Source organism: Coffea arabica, chromosome 4c, assembly GCF_036785885.1.
Source record: "Coffea arabica cultivar ET-39 chromosome 4c, Coffea Arabica ET-39 HiFi, whole genome shotgun sequence".
NCBI classification, from domain to species: domain Eukaryota; kingdom Viridiplantae; phylum Streptophyta; class Magnoliopsida; order Gentianales; family Rubiaceae; genus Coffea; species Coffea arabica.
The window spans coordinates 10199933-10217125 of record NC_092316.1 but is presented as its reverse complement, the minus strand read 5'-3'; the positions used below and the strand labels follow the sequence as shown (position 1 = coordinate 10217125).

General features: G+C 39.3%; 1 non-coding gene across 1 annotated transcript; it reads left to right on the top strand.

Moving 5' to 3' along the window:
• The first annotated feature begins 15246 nt into the window (after nucleotides 1–15246).
• On the top strand, nucleotides 15247–15353 carry LOC113740507 (small nucleolar RNA R71). The gene has a single exon (XR_003460502.1). It is a non-coding gene; the product is annotated as a small nucleolar RNA R71 (small nucleolar RNA).
• Nucleotides 15354–17193: the final 1840 nt, after the last annotated feature.

Here is a 17193-nt window from a genome sequence, read left to right as displayed (position 1 = left end):
TACTTCTCTTTTGCACCGGTCTGTTTATGCATTTGCTTTTCTTAACAGTTCAGTCTGTGCCTCTTTTTTTTGCAAGAATGGCTACTGCTGCTGCTTTCGTTGTTAGTGTTGAGCCCGAGCTTGATGCTATTCCATCTGAGCCTTTTGACGGATCTTCAGGTCTTTATGTTTTATACGTTTTTGCCATCTACCGGCTATCAGTCTCGTTTGCTTTTATGTTGACTGCGTTGCCTTTGCCGTCTTTTCCTCAAACTTTTTTGTGATTATTACACAATGTTTTTAGTCTATTATTATGAGGGCGGGTATGCTTGTCCTATATATTTACCTTTATATCTAATATTTTGAGTTACTACTGCTGTTGCTTCAGTCGTTGCTGCTGCACCTAAGCTTGTTCGCATATCAAATGTCTCTGAATCTACACATGGTTGGATGACCTTGGTTCACGTTGTTGAGGCTGATCGTGTAAAGGTTGCTAGCCATGGATCGATTTCGAAGTCGTTCCGTTTATTTCAGCTTGGCGATTCGCAGGTTTGCTCTTGGACTTGTTCCTTTTATTAGTGTTTTGGTTCATGCTTATTTGATGTTGTCGTTCTTTGCTTGCTGTGTTGTCTAATTTAATTTTTCAAATAGGGTATTAAAGTGTCTGCCATTGTGTATGATGACAACATTCCTTGTGTGGATGGGCTTCTTCTTCCATTTAGGAAGTATTATATATCGAATGCTGAGGTCCGTCGGATTCCCGAGCTGTTCCCAGCTTGTCTTTATCCCTTTTACTGGGTGATTAATTCTATTACTTCTGTTAAAGAGGCTACTGATGTTGGGCTTCCTGTTCTGCCATTTTATTTTGGCCTTCGATCTTATGATTCTTTTCACTTTGTTGCTGACACTAATAACTTCATAAGTAGGTTCTCTCTTCCTTTTTTTTTTTTCTCTTTTTACTTCAGTGTTTGTTTTCGATTCTTTCACTTTTTTTTTTGTCTTCCATGGACCCAGATGTCATGGGGGTGGTTGTTAATTCTTTGTCTACACGAGACGTTTATGTAGAAGGGATCCTTCGCCGCGAAAGAGATATTATTATAGTTGACCAAGGGTAATCGTGTTGCTCTGTTTACCTTTTTTTTTTCTTGCTTTTTGTTTTGTTGCTCTTATGATCTTGTTCTTTTATTTGTGTAACTGATGTAGGAAGCGTCCCATCATCTTGACTCTATTTGGTGACCACGAATCTATTGAGGGCCGAGCTATTGGAGAATTAATGCATGCTATGCCTGTTATCATTGCTATCAGGGTTAGGGTGACTACTAAAAAATATATGTTTTTTCCTCTCTTTGTTGGTTTTGCTTTTTTATCTTTTTTAGCCTTTTTTTTTACGGATCTACTAGTCTTTACTCTTGGGTACGTATCTGATTTGCTTTGTTTTTTTTTCGCTTAGGTTTATCTTTGTCTGTTCATCCCTCATCTATTGTTTTTGTTTCTCCTGATGTTTTGGAGGCACGGTTGCTTGATGCTTAGTAAGTGTTACCTCTTTTGTTTGCTCCTGTGCTGTATACGATAGGTCTTTCCCCTTGATGTATACCCTCTCGCTTTGTTTTTACGTTTAGGTGCACTGATAACATTTCTGAGCTAGTTCGTTTGGTTTTTGATGAGCACGCCTACTTGGACCCTACTGTCTTGCTCCCCCCTGTTCGTGATCTCACTGTTACTACCATTGCCGATGTCCTGTCCTATGACCCCTTCGTTAGTGTTTTTACTGTTTCTCGTTAATGTCATGCCTTTTCGCTTTCTTCGTCCTATTTTTCGCTTTCTTCGTTTTTACTGGTTTCGATTCCAGGATTGGCGAAATGTGTGGATCAAGGGCCATGTTGAGGTTGCTTGGCCCTCTGCTCTGGCATATGGCCTCTCCCCATTGTTATGAACCATATGATTACTCTACAACGCTTGGAGTTTTATGTCTTTCTTGTGGTCAGGGAATATATGCTTTCCCTAGGTGCGTTTTGTTTTTTATTAGTTGTTGTAGGATCTCTGTGTTCCTTGTTTTAGTTTTTCATGATGGTTTTTTTTTAAAAGCAAAGCATGGATTAGGCTTACTGTTCACGATGATATCGGGTATATGAATGTTATTGTGCCGGGTGTTGAAGCTGAGAAGCTAATTGGTATTAGTGCGGTCCACATGTATGCATCTACTGATGATGAGGTTGTGTTCTGCTCTTTTGTTGTGTGTGCATACTTTATTTTGATAGTTGTTCCTCTATATTGCTTGTCGCTTATTTGATAGTTGTTCCTTCATTTCTTACAGAATTTTGCATTGTACCGGCGTGTGTCTCGTCAAATTAAACGCACAAGGCTCTTGTGCTATATTAGCCGTTCTACTGATGTGATCAGAACAGAGGCGTGCGCTAGATACACTGATGAGCAACCCTAGGGGAAGACCCTCTTAAAACCTCCCAACCTTGTAATTATCAGAGTTGGATCTTTTCTCCCAACAGAAATTAAACTCGATTGCTCTCATGAACTCAAGACCTCTGACACACAAACGTAATCATCAACCTTAAGCAAATAAGGATGGATGAAGTGACACCATGATTAGGGAACAAACTAATCGATAAAGTCTGATTTGAATGCTAAGCTATAAACTCAAGAATTCAAGAGTAAGTTCGATTAAGAACTTGAAGGAAAATTTCTCATGATTTCTAGTTGTAATAATTTGTCCTTTTGCTCATACAATAGGTGCCTTTTATAGGCTAAAACTAGGGCAAATTCGGCCCACATAAACCTGGAATAGGAATTCGGTCCGTATAAAGAGCCAACTCTTTAAGGCTTCCCGATAAGACCCAATAAGTAATAAAATAGCCAGCTCTTTAAGGCTTCTCAATAAGACCCAATAAGTAATAAAAATACTCAACAACAAACAACTATTAAATTAGGCAGTTTTAAGATAACTACCAACTAAACTAACAATTATGAAATCATTCTTTCACTTCAAACATACAAATGAATAAGGTAACTTCATGGTCCATTAAATTTTTAAACTTAGCTTGCTCCTTACTTGTATGGTGAATGATCAAGGCTCGTAAAGCTCCCTTCACCTTCTTGGATCTTGATCTTGTCATCGGACCACCAATGTTGACCAAGGATCCTTGCCCCAAAATTGAAGTTGTTGCACACTCGTATCCGCATCATTTCCTCTCTCCTCGAAAAGATTCGTTTTCGAATCTTCAAAGTCTGTATCAAAGTCAAAAGGGGATAGGTCAGACACATTAAAAGATGCGCTTATGCCATACTCACTTGGAAGTTCCAATTTGTAAGTACTATCGTTTATCCTCTCTAGTACACGAAAAGGTCCATCTCCTCTTGGATGTAACTTGGTCCGTCGAGATGCTGGAAATCTTTCCTTTCTCATGTGCACCAAAACCCAATCACCGGATTCGAATACAACATGTTTTCTACCCTTATTTATATGTTGTGCATATTGCGCATTTTTCTTCTCAATTTGAGCTCGAACTCTCTCATGCAAGGTCCGAACAGCCTCTGCCTTTTTGACACCATCTGCGTTTAAACATTCATTAACAGGAATAGGTGATAAATCTAAAGGGGTTAGTGGCTGAAACCTATAAACAATTTCAAAAGAAGAATGAGTGGTTCGGTTATATGCAAACTCGGTAATAGGCAAACATTCTCCCCACTTCTTCAAATTCTTTTGAACAATGGCTCGAAATAAAGCACCAAGGGTTCGATTGGTTATCTCAGTCTGACCATCCTTTGGGGATAACTAGAAGTAGAAAACAGCAACTTAGTTCCCAACTTTTCCCAAAGTGATTTCTAGAAATAGCTTAAGAATTTCATATCCCTATCACTTACAATAGTATGCGGTACTCCATGCAATCTAACCACATCCTTGAAGAATAAATCAGCAACATGGCGCGTATCATTTGTTTTCCTACAACGGATAAAATGAGTCATTTTAGAAAATCTATCCATTACAACAAAGATACTATCCATACCTCTAGAAGATTTTGGTAAACCAAGCACAAAATTCATGGATAAGTCTATCCAAGGAGTATGAGGTACGGGTAGAGGAGCATACAATCCATGAGGGTTACTCCTTGACTTTGCATGCTTACACTTTAAACACTTATCACAAATGTTAGCAATGTCACGCCTCATTTTAGGCTAATAGAAGTGTTCATGCAATATGTCAAGAGTTTTATCAATACCGAAATGTCTCATCAACCCTCTACCGTGGGCTTCTCTAACAAGTAATTCCCTAAGTGAATAGTTGGGAATACATAGCCGATTTTCTTTGAACAAGAAGCCTTCATGCCTATAAAACTTTTGAAATGCAGCATGTTTACAAGCTTAAAACACATTAGAGAAATCATCATCATGTGCATACAAGTTTTTAATGTGCTCAAAACCAAGTAACTTAGTGCTCATGTTAGTGATCAAAATATACCTTCTAGACAATGCATCCGTAACGACATTATCTTTCCCCTTCTTATACTTAATGATATATGGAAAGAAATCAATAAATGAAATCCATTTCGCATGTCTTTTATGCAACTTACCCTGCCCCTTAAGGAATTTAATTGATTCATGATCAGTATGTATCACAAATTCCTTAGGCATAAGATAATGCTGCCACACTTTAAGAGCACACACAACAGCATACAATTCTTTATCATAAGTAGGGTAATTAAGAGCTCCCCCACTCAACTTCTCACTGAAAAATGCCAACGGCCTATTATTTTGATGTAAGACAGCCCCTATGCCGATCCCACTAGCATCACATTCAACTTCAAATGTCAGATCAAAATTAGGCAAAGCAAGAATAGGTGCTGAAATTCACAAATTCTTAAACTTATTAAACGACTCTTCTTACTCTTTTCCCCATTAAAACCCCACATTCTTTTTAATTATCTCATTCAAAGGTGTTGCAATAGTGCTAAAGTCTTTAACAAATCTCCTATAGAAACTTGCAAGACCATGAAAAGACCTTACCTGAGATACATTGGTTAGAGTCGGTCACTCCATGATGACCTTTACCTTGGCGGGATCAACACTTATGCCATTTGCACCAACAATATATCCAAGAAAGTTAATTTCAGGAGTGCAAAAGACACATTTTTTCATGTTAGCAAATAGCCTATTTTCACACAAGGCACTTAAAACAAGTCGCAAATGCTCAACATGCTCATCTAAAGACTTGTTAAAGATCAATATATCATCAAAATAAACAACGACAAACTTCCCAAGAAAATGCCTTGAAACATAGTTCATTAATCTCATGAAAGTACTTGGAGCGTTTGTTAAGCCAAAAGGTATCACAAGCCACTCATAAAGACCATACTTTGTTTTGAAAGCAGTTTTCCATTCGTTTCCTTCCTTTATCCTTATTTGATGATAACCAGATTTTAAATCAATTTTAGTGAAAATGATTGCTCCATGCAATTCTTCTAACATTTCATCTAATCTAGGAATAGGATGACGATACTTAACAGTAATTTTATTAATTGTACGATAATCTGTACACATTCTCCAAGTCCCTTCTTTCTCAGGCACTAAGATAACTGGAACTGCACAAGAACTAAGAGATTCATGAACCTGTTCTTTTTCAAGGAGGGAATCGACTTGCCTTTGAATTTCCTTTGTTTCCTCCGGATTTGCTCTATAGACTAGTCGATTTGGTAGAATTGCTCCAGGAACAAATCGATTTGATATTCAATGCCTCGAATTGAAGGTAATTCTTTCGGTAGTTTCTCTGGAAACACATCCTTGAATTCTTGCAAAAGAGAGTAGATTGCACTAGGAAGAGAATCGGTTAGACCTAGTGTGTAAAAAGAAGAATAATCAGCTTCCATGTACAGAAGTACTATGAGAAGACTTTGTGCATTCAAAGTCCTATCTACCTCACGCACACTTGCATAGAAACTCCTTTTTTTCATTTTCAAGCTCTCGGCCTCACTGAGTTTTTTTCCACTCGAATTTTCTTTTTCACTCAACTCGGTCTCTACTTTCTTTTTCCCCTCATTCGACTTTTTCTTTGCCTTTTTCGATTGCCTTTTCTCTCTCTCTCTTTTCTTAAATGTAATTGTTCTTCATACACTTGTGTAGGTGTCAAGGGTGAAAGAGTGATTTTGAGATTGTCCATAATGAACTTACACTTATTGGTAAGTCCAATATGATCAGCCTGTCTATCATACTCCCAAGGACACCCCAACAAGACATGACTAGCATGCATAGGAATTACATCACATAAAACTTGATCCTTGTATCGACCAATAGAAAAAGCAATTAAGGTCTGTTTGGTCACCTTGACTTTCCCCATATCATTTAATCAAGACAATCTATATGATTTAGGGTGATAAGTCCATGGAATGTGGTTTTGCTCCACAAAATCAGCAGCTACACAATTAGTATAAGAGCCACTATCAATGATCATAAGACATATCTCATCTCCAATTTTGCATCTTGTATGAAAGATGTTGGTTCGTTGGAGATCATCTTCTTGAGTTTGTGCATTAAGCACTCTCATAGTCACCATAGTTCGTGCTACGGGGTCCTCCTCTATCTTAACCATGTCATCATCTTTCCCTTCTTTTTCAAGCGGTGGCATATCCGCATATTCCTCCTCTCTTTCGCTTTGCCACACTCCCTCTTCATTCATGTACATGATGCTTTAGTTAGAGTATTGAGTCATAAGATGGCCAATTCATTTGCATTTGAAACATGCCTTTGGTTGGTTGGTAGATGTATTTGCCCCTGGAAGAGTCGGCCGCAGGGTTGGATTAGAAGAAGTTGCACTCGGATGGAACGGTTGTTCCATCCGCTTGTTTTCCCTCTCTCTATTACCTTGCCTTGGCTAAGCATTGGATGTTGGCAATTGATTTCTTTTTCAAGGAGTGGAAGAGGATGTAGTGGTTCGGCCACTAAGTGTCTTTAGAGGTAAAGCTTGCTTTTCCACCTTCTCTGCATAAGACACCATTTGTTGAAGTTCAAAGTAGTCTTGAAGCTCAACTTTCTTCCTAATTTAGGATTTAATCCATTAAGGAACCTCGCTATGGTTGCTTCCGGATCCTCTTGTACATTGACCCTTATTATCGCTACCCCATTTGTTTGTGGTATTCATCAACCGAATTAGAACCTTGAGTGAGTCGTTGGAGCTGATTGTACAAGTCTGTGAGATAATAGAAGGGTACAAATCATTTCCTCATCACTTGCTTCATTTCAGTTCAAGTGTCAATCGGTTGTTCCCTATTTCTCCTCCTTGTGGCACATACTTGCTCCCACCAAATAGATGCATAATCTTGAAATTCAATAGCTGCAAGTTTCACCTTTTTCTCTTCAGAGTAATTGTGGACTTCAAACACTTGCTCAACTCGCCTAACCTAATCCAAGTAAGTTTCAGGATCATTTTTCCCATGAAAGGTAGGCATCTTGGTCTTGATGGAACCAAGATTATCATCGGTTCTCCTAGGTCGGTCTCGATCTTCCCTTGCTCGTCTTTGGCTTTTCCTTGATCGAAAGGAGGTGTTAGAATGATATCCCTCATCATCCGCATCATGATCAGCACTCTGAATACTCGAAACCCCATGGTGTGTATCTTCGGTATCTCGCATCTCAATGGCAGTCAACCTGTCGGATATTTGTGTCATCACAAATTCATATCTCTCCGCTTGTTTTTGAAGAGTTTTGAGTACCAGTTTGAGTGACACGTCGGTCTCAGACGGCTCAGGCATGTTCCCCTCTTGAGACATATTGTCCAACCTGCAAAACAAGTGTATCCTAGTCTACCTTGCAAGCACTCGTGTATCACTTAAGAAAAACACACTCACTCTCAATTTTCCTTCTCGAAGTTCTTAAAACAACTAAAACTCTCAAAATTCCAAAATTAATGACTCTATAAGCAAGTGACAAGACACAAAGCAGAATTTTACAAATCTTAGAAAAACACTACCCGAAGATGGAATTTTTTTTTTAGCTGTTGTTTTGCTGAGTTTCTGGTCAGTACTTTGGAGGGTAAATGGTGCTTTTGGAGTGCTCAAATAATGTATGAATTAGTCCTTAAATTTCAGGGAAATCGGCTCACAAAGACTAGTTCAACCGATTTTAGAAATCCAAGAATTTAAAGGCGATTTGGCTAAGGTGTTTGTGGCGGTTTAGGTTTGATTTTGGAAACTGATTTGGGGGTGTTTGGCGTCTGGTTAGGTCGCTTGGGGTTGTTGGAATTCAATTAAGATTGGGAACTCAAGAATTGGAAACCAATCAAGATTTGGTGACTCAAGTTTTGGGAAACCAATCAAGATTTGGAGACTAATCAAGAATTGAAAACCAATCAAGAATTGAAAACTCAAGATTTGAGATACTTGATTTCCTTTATGTGAGAGTCGATTCTTTCTCTTCTTCGTTTTTTTTCGTTCTCTTTTTTTTTTCTTTTTTTTTTTTTTTTGCTTCGGCTCTTCAAGGAACACAAATTCAGGTCACACCAACAAGTTCAAGAAAACGGATGAAAGGTTATGCAAATTCCAAGAAGACCTTAGTTCTTGATTTATTGTTCAAGAACGTTCAAAACAAGATTTCGTGGTCCAAGAACTTCAAAAATTTAGTTCAAGAAACTCAAGAACTTCCCCAATTTATGTTGTGGTGTCTAAGGTTTACAAGAACAACAACCAATACTCAAGAAATAGGCAAAACAGAATTTCAGCAATACTCAAAAGAATATTCCAACAATACTCTAGCAACTTGGACATTAAAACAATATAAGGTACGTGACTCTTTTTTTTTTTGTCTTTAAACCCTAATAACCCAAACACAAGTATAACAGACCCAAAAATTTGGACAGAAAACACAAAAAGACAACACCCGAACAGATTTTTTTTTGACTCGGATGAACAGTAACATGAACAATATGCTACAGTACAATGAACAGTAATCGCTATAGTAATGATGAACAGTAATCGCTATAGTATTTTTTTTTGACAAAAGACGCAAACTAACAAGATATGAACAACTTCATATGAAAGAGAATTAACCTGAAGCTCTGATTACCAACTGATGAGCAACCCTAGGGGAAGACCCTCCTAGAACCTCCCAACCTTGTAATTATCAGAGTTGGATCTTTTCTCCCAACAGAAATTGAACTCGATTGTTCTCATGAATTCAAGACCTCTGACACACAAACGTAATCAGCAACTTTAAGCAAATAAGGATGGATGAAGCGACACCACGATTAGGAAACAAACTAATCGATAAAGTCTGATTTGAATTCTAAGCTATAAACTCAAGAACTCAAGAGTAAGTTTGATTAAGAATTTGAAGAAAAATTTCTCACGATTTCTAGTTGTAATAATCTGTCATTTCACTCATACAATAGGTGCCTTTTATAGGCTAAAACTAGGGCAAATTCGGCCCACATAAACCTGGAATAGGAATTCGGTCCGTATAAAGAGCAAACTCTTTAAAGCTTCCCGATAAGCCCCAATAAGTAATAAAAATACTCAACGACTAACAACTACTAAACTAGGCAATCTTAAGACAACTACCAACTAAACTAACAATTATGAGATCATTCTTTCACTTCAAATGTACAAGTAAACAAGGTAACTTCATGGTCCAGCAAATTTTCAAACTTAGCTTGCTCCTTGCTTGTATGGTGAATGATCAAGGCTCGTAAAGCTTCATTCACCTTCTTGGATTTTGATCTTATCATCGGACCACCAATTTTGACCAAAGGATCCTTGACCCAAGATTGAAGTTATTGCACACCCGTATCCGCATCATACACTGTTGTTGCCTGCTACCCAGCTTAGTCAAGCTATTTATTGAGCTATTTTTTTTGTCTCATGAGAATCTCCGAACTCGTATTTTGTAATAGCTCTTAGGGATTATGTACTATTCAATTAGTTGTGCTTCTCTCTGTAGCAAGCTTATACCTTGTTCTACAGGAAATTACCTCAGGCCTTGTTCTTAGCCAGGAAATGTTGCTCTGTTTTTTGCACCTGACTTTTCCTCTCCTCGCGTGTCTGCTGAAAATTTGTGCTTGTTTAGCTTGGATTGGGCCGTCTATCAGCCATTTCCTGCATTTTTTACTCATACTAAATCGGTATTCAAAGGTCTTTACTTTGGCCTGTAAAGAAAATATTACGGCCCTTCAAGATAGCATATTATCCTCTGCATATTAATCTTGATTTCATGGCTCAAGATAAGCCATGTCGATTCGTTTATTGCAATGGATTTACTGCAATCCAAAAGGATAGCTTTTTTTAGGCTTTCTGCTCATTCACATTGCTTGTTTGCCTTCGGAAAAAAATTAATCTTACGTCGAAGTCTCTTTTTCTCACAAAAAAGAATACATTTTTGGGTGATTTTCCTTTGGGCTGCTCTGCACCCGGTCTTTTGCCGAAACCTACGTCTTTGGGCCTTATTAAAGTGGTTCCCCTCTATCCACTATCCATGCATTGCTCTTTTCATGCACCGTAGGTAATTTTGTTGGCAAATGGAGTTCCATTCATTACTCTTTTCATGCACCGTGGATGCGTGCGTAAGAAAAGAAATTTTCACATGTTTTCATTTTTTTGATCTTTTCCATGCCTTTCGCTTAGTTTCGCTTTTGTGCACAAGCCTTGCTGCTGACACCTTTTTACTTTTTGGGCAGTGTTCTTTACTTCGAAATGCAGTAATGCTGCTCTTAGCAGGGTTGTTTATTTGACCATTTCTCTCCTAGTCTGGAATTTTTTTTGATCCCATTCTTTCAGATAAGCTGCTGTGAGCTTTTAGATAGGGGATACTTTTTCCCCTCCTTGTGTCTTTTTGCTTTCGTTAGAGTTTTGCTGTTTGCTACTTCGCTGATTCATGCAGTGAGCTAATTATTTTTTGCTCTTCCATAGAAAAAAACTTCAGTCCCGAACTACTAACTTCCCCTATAAGGTCCCGTCAAGTGCGCTCTTCCTGATATCATTTCTTTGTTAGTATCATCTCTTTGTTAAGTTGACTTTACTTTGGGATGCTCTCTAATGCTATTAGGCCTGCCTTTTTCCGCCGGATTTCTCAGGTCTTCTGCCTTGTTAGATCATTTTTGCTGTGTCCGCTGTCAATTTGTTTTTGTTTTCATGCAATATTGCCATCTGTGTAACAAAAAAAAAAGGATATGTTTAGCTACCTCTTTTTTACCTTTCTCCCAACACACAACCTTTTTCCCCCCTTTGTACGAAAACTCTAGCATATATGCCCGTTTAGTTAAAGCGAACAAAAATATTAGACTTAACGAATTCTGCAACCACTTTGGAATCATTAGTACTGGTGGCCTTTGCTTCTACCCACTTCGAAACATAATCTACAGCAAGCAATATATACAAAAAACCAAAGGACGAAGGAAAAGAACCCATAAAATCAATGCCCCAAACGTCAAAAATTTCAACAAAAATCATTGGGGTTTGAGTCATTTGATCCCTACGAGAGATATTACCCACTCTTTGACACTTATCACATGACTTACAAAATGAGTAGGCATCCTTGAATAGAGTTGGCCAATAGAATCCACTCTCTAGCACCTTACGAGCCGTTCTCTTCGGTCCAAAGTGACCTCCACATGCAAAAGAGTGACAATATGCTAGAATAGATTGAAATTCAACTTCACATACACATCTACGGATGATTTGATCGGCACCCCGCTTCCAGAGGTAAGGATCATCCCAAATGTAGAACTTTGCATCGCTCCTCAACTTGTCTCTCTTTGCCTTAGGCCATCCTGTAGGAAATTTGTCAGTGACTATAAAATTAACAATATCTGCATACCAAGGCAAGGATGAATTAATAGAAAATAAATGCTCCTCGGGAAATGCTTCTCTCAATGGGAGGTCCTCTTCGACGACTTGTACTCGACTCAAATGATCTGCTACTAGGTTCTCTGCCCCTTTCTTATCTCGGATCTCCAGGTTGAACTCTTGTAACAACAATATCCACCGTATCAATCGCGGTTTTGCCTCTTTCTTGGTCAACAGATACCGCAAAGCTGCATGATCAAAAAAAATAATAACTTTAGCACCAAGTAAATAAGACCGAAATTTCTCTAAGGCAAAAACAACTGCTAAAAGCTCCTTTTCGGTGGTTGAATAGTTCAATTGAGCTCCGTTCAAGGCTCGAGATGCGTAGTAGATAGCATGAGCTGCCTTTCCTACTCTTTGACCCAATACCGCACCCACTGCATAGTCGCTGGCGTCACACATGATTTCGAATGGGAGGTTCCAGTCAGGGGGTTGGATAATAGGTGAGGTGGTCAATAACTCCTTTAACTTATTGAATGCCCCCTTACATGTTTCATCAAATTCGAAGGATACATCTTTTTGCAAAAGTTGGAACAAGGGTGCTCTAATTTTTGAGAAGTCCTTGATGAACCTTCTATAGAAACCTGCGTGACCCAAGAAAGAACGAACTTCCCGCACACTCGCGGGGTAAGGTAAAGTAGATATAACATCTATTTTTGCCTTATCAACCTCAATACCTGTAGATGATACAACATGACCCAAAACTATCCCGTGTTCAACCATAAAATGACATTTTTCCCAATTAAGCACGAGATTAGTTTCTATACACCTTACTAAGTTCAATTTCAGGTTATCTAGACAGTTTTCAAAACTTTCACCATATACACTGAAATCGTCCATGAAAACCTCAATAATCTTCTCAACATATTCTGAAAAGATACTTACCATGCATCTTTGGAAGGTAGCAGGTGCATTACACAATCCAAATGGCATTCTTCGGTATGCAAATGTTCCAAATGGGCAGGTGAAAGTAGTCTTCTCTTGGTCTTCGGGTGCGATGGCAATTTGAAAATAACCTGAAAATCCATCCAAGAAACAATAGTAAGCTCGACATGCTAATCGCTCCACCATTTGGTCAATGAAAGGGAGGGGGAAATGGTCCTTTTTTGTGACGGCATTTAGCTTTCGGTAATCGATACACTGTCGCCATCCGGTGGACTTTCGAATTGGTACGAGCTCACTCTCTTGGTTTGATTCCACTGTCACCCCTGCCTTCTTTGGGACCACCTGTACTGGACTTACCCATGGGCTGTCTGATATTGCAAATATAATTCCAACGTCCAGCAGCTTTAAAATTTCTTTCTTTACGACCTCCATCATGAGAGGATTTAATCTCCGTTGAGCTTGCCGTACGGGTTTAGCATTTTCTTCGAGTCGAATTCGGTGCATACACACCGCGGGGCTAATTCCCTTGATGTCGGCGATGGTCCATCCTATCGCCTGCTTATGTTCCCTAAGAACTCGAAGTAGTTTCTCTTCTTGAACCTTTGATAAACCCGCGGAGATGATCACTGGAAGTGTCTCCCCTTCACCCAAGTATGCATACTTCAGGTGTTTCGGCAGCGGTTTCAGTTCCAAGATAGGTGCCTGCACCACAGATGGAAGTAACCTTTTGTGAGGTTCAGGTATAAAAATGGGTGCGAGATCATACCTTGTCTTCGTGGTTGGTAACGTTTGCAACGATCCAATCACGCATTTAAACTCTTCACTCAACTCTACTCCAGAGGTCGTTTCGGACTCGAAGTGCCTGGTCAGAACGACCTCTAGCTCATCCCTGCCTTCAATTTCAAAAACCTTCTGTATAGCAGGGTCAATAACATTTACCGAGAAAACAGAGCCAACATTTGAATCGGATGGATATTTCATGGTCTCAAAAATGTTAAAATGAACATTATCACCATCAAATTCCATAGACAAAGTACCCTTATTAACATCAATTTTGGTTCGGGCTGTGCTCAAAAAGGGTCTACCTAACAACAAAGGTGATGGATCACGGGAGTGTTCATCCTCCATGTCGAGCACATAAAAATCAGCTGGAAAAACCAATTCGTTAATTTTTACCAAAACATCTTCAATCAACCCGTCAGGGTATGCATTGGTCCTGTCAGCTAATTGGATTATTATCCCAGTCTCTTTCAAAGGGCCTAAGTTCAATGAAGCATAAATGGACTTTGGCATGACATTAATCGAGACTCCTAGATCTAACATGGCCTTTCCAATCAAAATATTACCTATCCTACAAGGAATAGTAAACATACCTGGATCTCCGCATTTCGGTGGAAACTTTCTTTGTAGAATTGCTGAAACATTCTCCCCAACTATAACTCGTTCATCTCCCTTCAATCGCTTGCGGTTGGCACACAGGTCCCTCAAAAATTTTGCGTATCTGGGTACTTGTTTAATCGCATCCAGCAGGGGTATGTTGATTTCCACCTTGCGAAAGATCTCCAAGATCTCTTTTTCCTTGTCTTGCTTCTTTGGTTTCTCTAACCTGCTAGGAAAGGGAGGTGGATTAGTTTTAGCTGTAGGAATTGGGTTCGAGGGTACCTTTGCATTTTTGTTGTCTCTGCCCTCCTCTTCCAATTCTTTCTCAATCCGTTCCTCGTTCTTGTCTTTAGGAATCACCGGTTCGGGTCCTTGAACTTCCTTGCCACTCCTCAAGGTCATTGCACTTACATTCTTTGGATTTGCCTCAGGTTGAGATGGCAACTTTCCTTGAACTTGGGACTCCAAACGATTGATTGTTATAGCCATTTGATTCATTTGATTTTGCAATGATTGCACCTATCCCAATTGATTTCTCATGCTTTGCAGGTCTGAATCCGTCTTTTGTTGATTAGCAAGTAATTGCTTCATCATCTCTTCCATGGACGGACTTGAATTTGAAGGGGGTGGTGGTGGTGGTGGGCGAGGATGGTACTGCTGTTGGTGTCCTTGCTGTCTATTTGGCACAAAGTTAGACTGCCTATTTCCTCCATAGCTAAGGTTGGGGTGATCCCTCCAACCAGGATTGTAGGTGTTTGAGTATGGATCATACGGCTTTCTTGGCGCGGGCGCGTGGCCAGCCATGTTCACCTATTCTGCAGTTTCTTCTTGAACCAGTGGACACATTTCCGTAGGATGACCTACGGCAGTGCACACCCCACACACTTTGGCTTGCGAGGCACTTCCCACAGCTAATTGTCTGACGAAAGATGTTAATTCGGAGATCTGCTGTTGGATAGAGGACGTTTCTACCTCATTCACCCTACGCGTCGGGATGTCCTCTCTTGAACCAAACTGCTGTGAGTTCTCAGCCATCCCTTCAATCAGCTCCCATGCTCCTCGAGGAGTTTTGTTCACCAACGCCCCTCCACTTGCAGCATCGATTATGCTTCTGTCCCTGAAAAGCAACCCTTCATAGAAATATTGAATGAGCAGTTGCTCACTTATCTGATGCTGAGGGCATTTGGTGCATAGTTTCTTAAACCTCTCCCAGTACTCATAGAGTGACTCGCCTGGGTGTTGTTTGATGCCACATATCTCCTTCCTTAGACTTGCAGCTCGAGATGCCGGAAAGTATTTGTCCAGAAATTTTTTCTTCAATTGATCCCACGTGGTGATACTACCAGGCGGTAGGTAGTAGAGCCAGTCTTTTGCGGAGTCTTTCAAAGAGAAGGGGAAAGCCCTCATCTTTATTTGCTCTTCTGTAATTCCCGGAGGCTTCATACTGTTGCAAACGACGTCGAACTCTTGCAAGTGCTTGTAGGGCTCCTCACCTGGTAGACCATGGAAAGATGGCAAGAGATGAATTAAACCAGATTTTAGTTCAAAGGGAGTGTCATCATTTAAATTTGGAAAAGTAATGCACAATGGCTGCTGATTTAAATCAGGAGCAGCCAACTCCCTTAATGTTCGTGCATTTGCCATAGTGACTTCCTCTTGGTTTGAATCACTCGAATTGTCACCAGACAAATTTGTCGGCTCAACCTCTGGATCAAGTCCCTGAGGTGCAATACCGTATTGCTCTTCTCTGAGCCGCCTGGTCTCTTTCCTGGTTCTACGCGCGGTCTTCTCTATTTCAGGATCGAAAATTAATTCGCCTGTACGAGAAGAACGAGACATAAACTAGAAAAATATCAGAAAATTAGAACAAAAATGAACTTAAAAAGAAACAAATGATTAACGCCAGTCCCCGGCAACGGCGCCAAAAATTGACAGGTGTCGAGCCTGTGCAATAATAAATACCTACTCGAGAAAAATGAAATTTCTGTGTATAGTAGTGAGTAGGGTCGAATCCACAGGGATTGAAAAAAATTCGATTCTTTTCAAGTTCGGGACACGGGGGATTTTTATCAGATAAAACTAAAAATAAATAATTAAACAATTTAACTAAAAATAACACGCTACGAGGGTTATTTAAATCAGATTGCATGTTCTCCTAGTATGTGAAAATACTAGTTGTCACTAATATTAACCAACTAAACAATTACGGATTTAATTGATTAATTTGACAAGAGATTAATAAGTCAAATTGCACATCGGGCCCTTGATATCCAATTAACAAAATAATCCCATAGAAATTAAAATAGAAAACATGCAAATATTAACAAATTAAGGAACACGTAAAATTAATTAGATCTCACAGATATTTGGGACTGCGTCTTCGCGTTGATCCTTGACTAGAGGAGAAGATTAGCCACGCCTCATAAGAAAATTCCCACGCAATTTAATTGAACTCAAAGACATTTATCTCTTACTAATAATTAAAAATAAGAATTGTATTCTCTGTAGTCTAATACAATAAAAATTAGTCTCATGGAAGAGACGGAAGAAAACAAGACACACGAGAAATCTTCACCCCAAAACTAAAAACTTCTCTTCCCAAACGGAAGAGAAGAAGAAAAACTGATTCTGTAAAAAATGTCCGGCCCTCTCTCATTCTCCTCTGCACTAGTTTTATATGAGAACTAGTTACGTAGGAAGCAAATAGAAAAGCTACTTTCATCATCAAAGTCCACCTATGGCTAATGAGTACATCTCCCAAAAGAAGAACACATTTTCTAAATCAATGTTACGTGGTCCCTGCAGAATTCTCTCCTTTTGACTTCTTATTGCTAGTGGACTTGTCAGGACTTAATAATAGGAAGGCAACTCTTCATCAGCAATTCCGTTGGTTTGCACAATTTGGGCTGATTGTGGAAAGCTTTTAGAAGCTTTCACGTGTGGAGAGATCTTCTCAAGAAGGTTCCCTTTTAGCACTTTTCTGCTCCACTTTCTGAAATTATATCCAAATACCAAATATAAATATATATTGACAATTAAAGCAATATTTGGCAAGGATAAAGAGGAGAATTAACAATAAAATTACTAACAATTAACATTCTATCAATGGGTG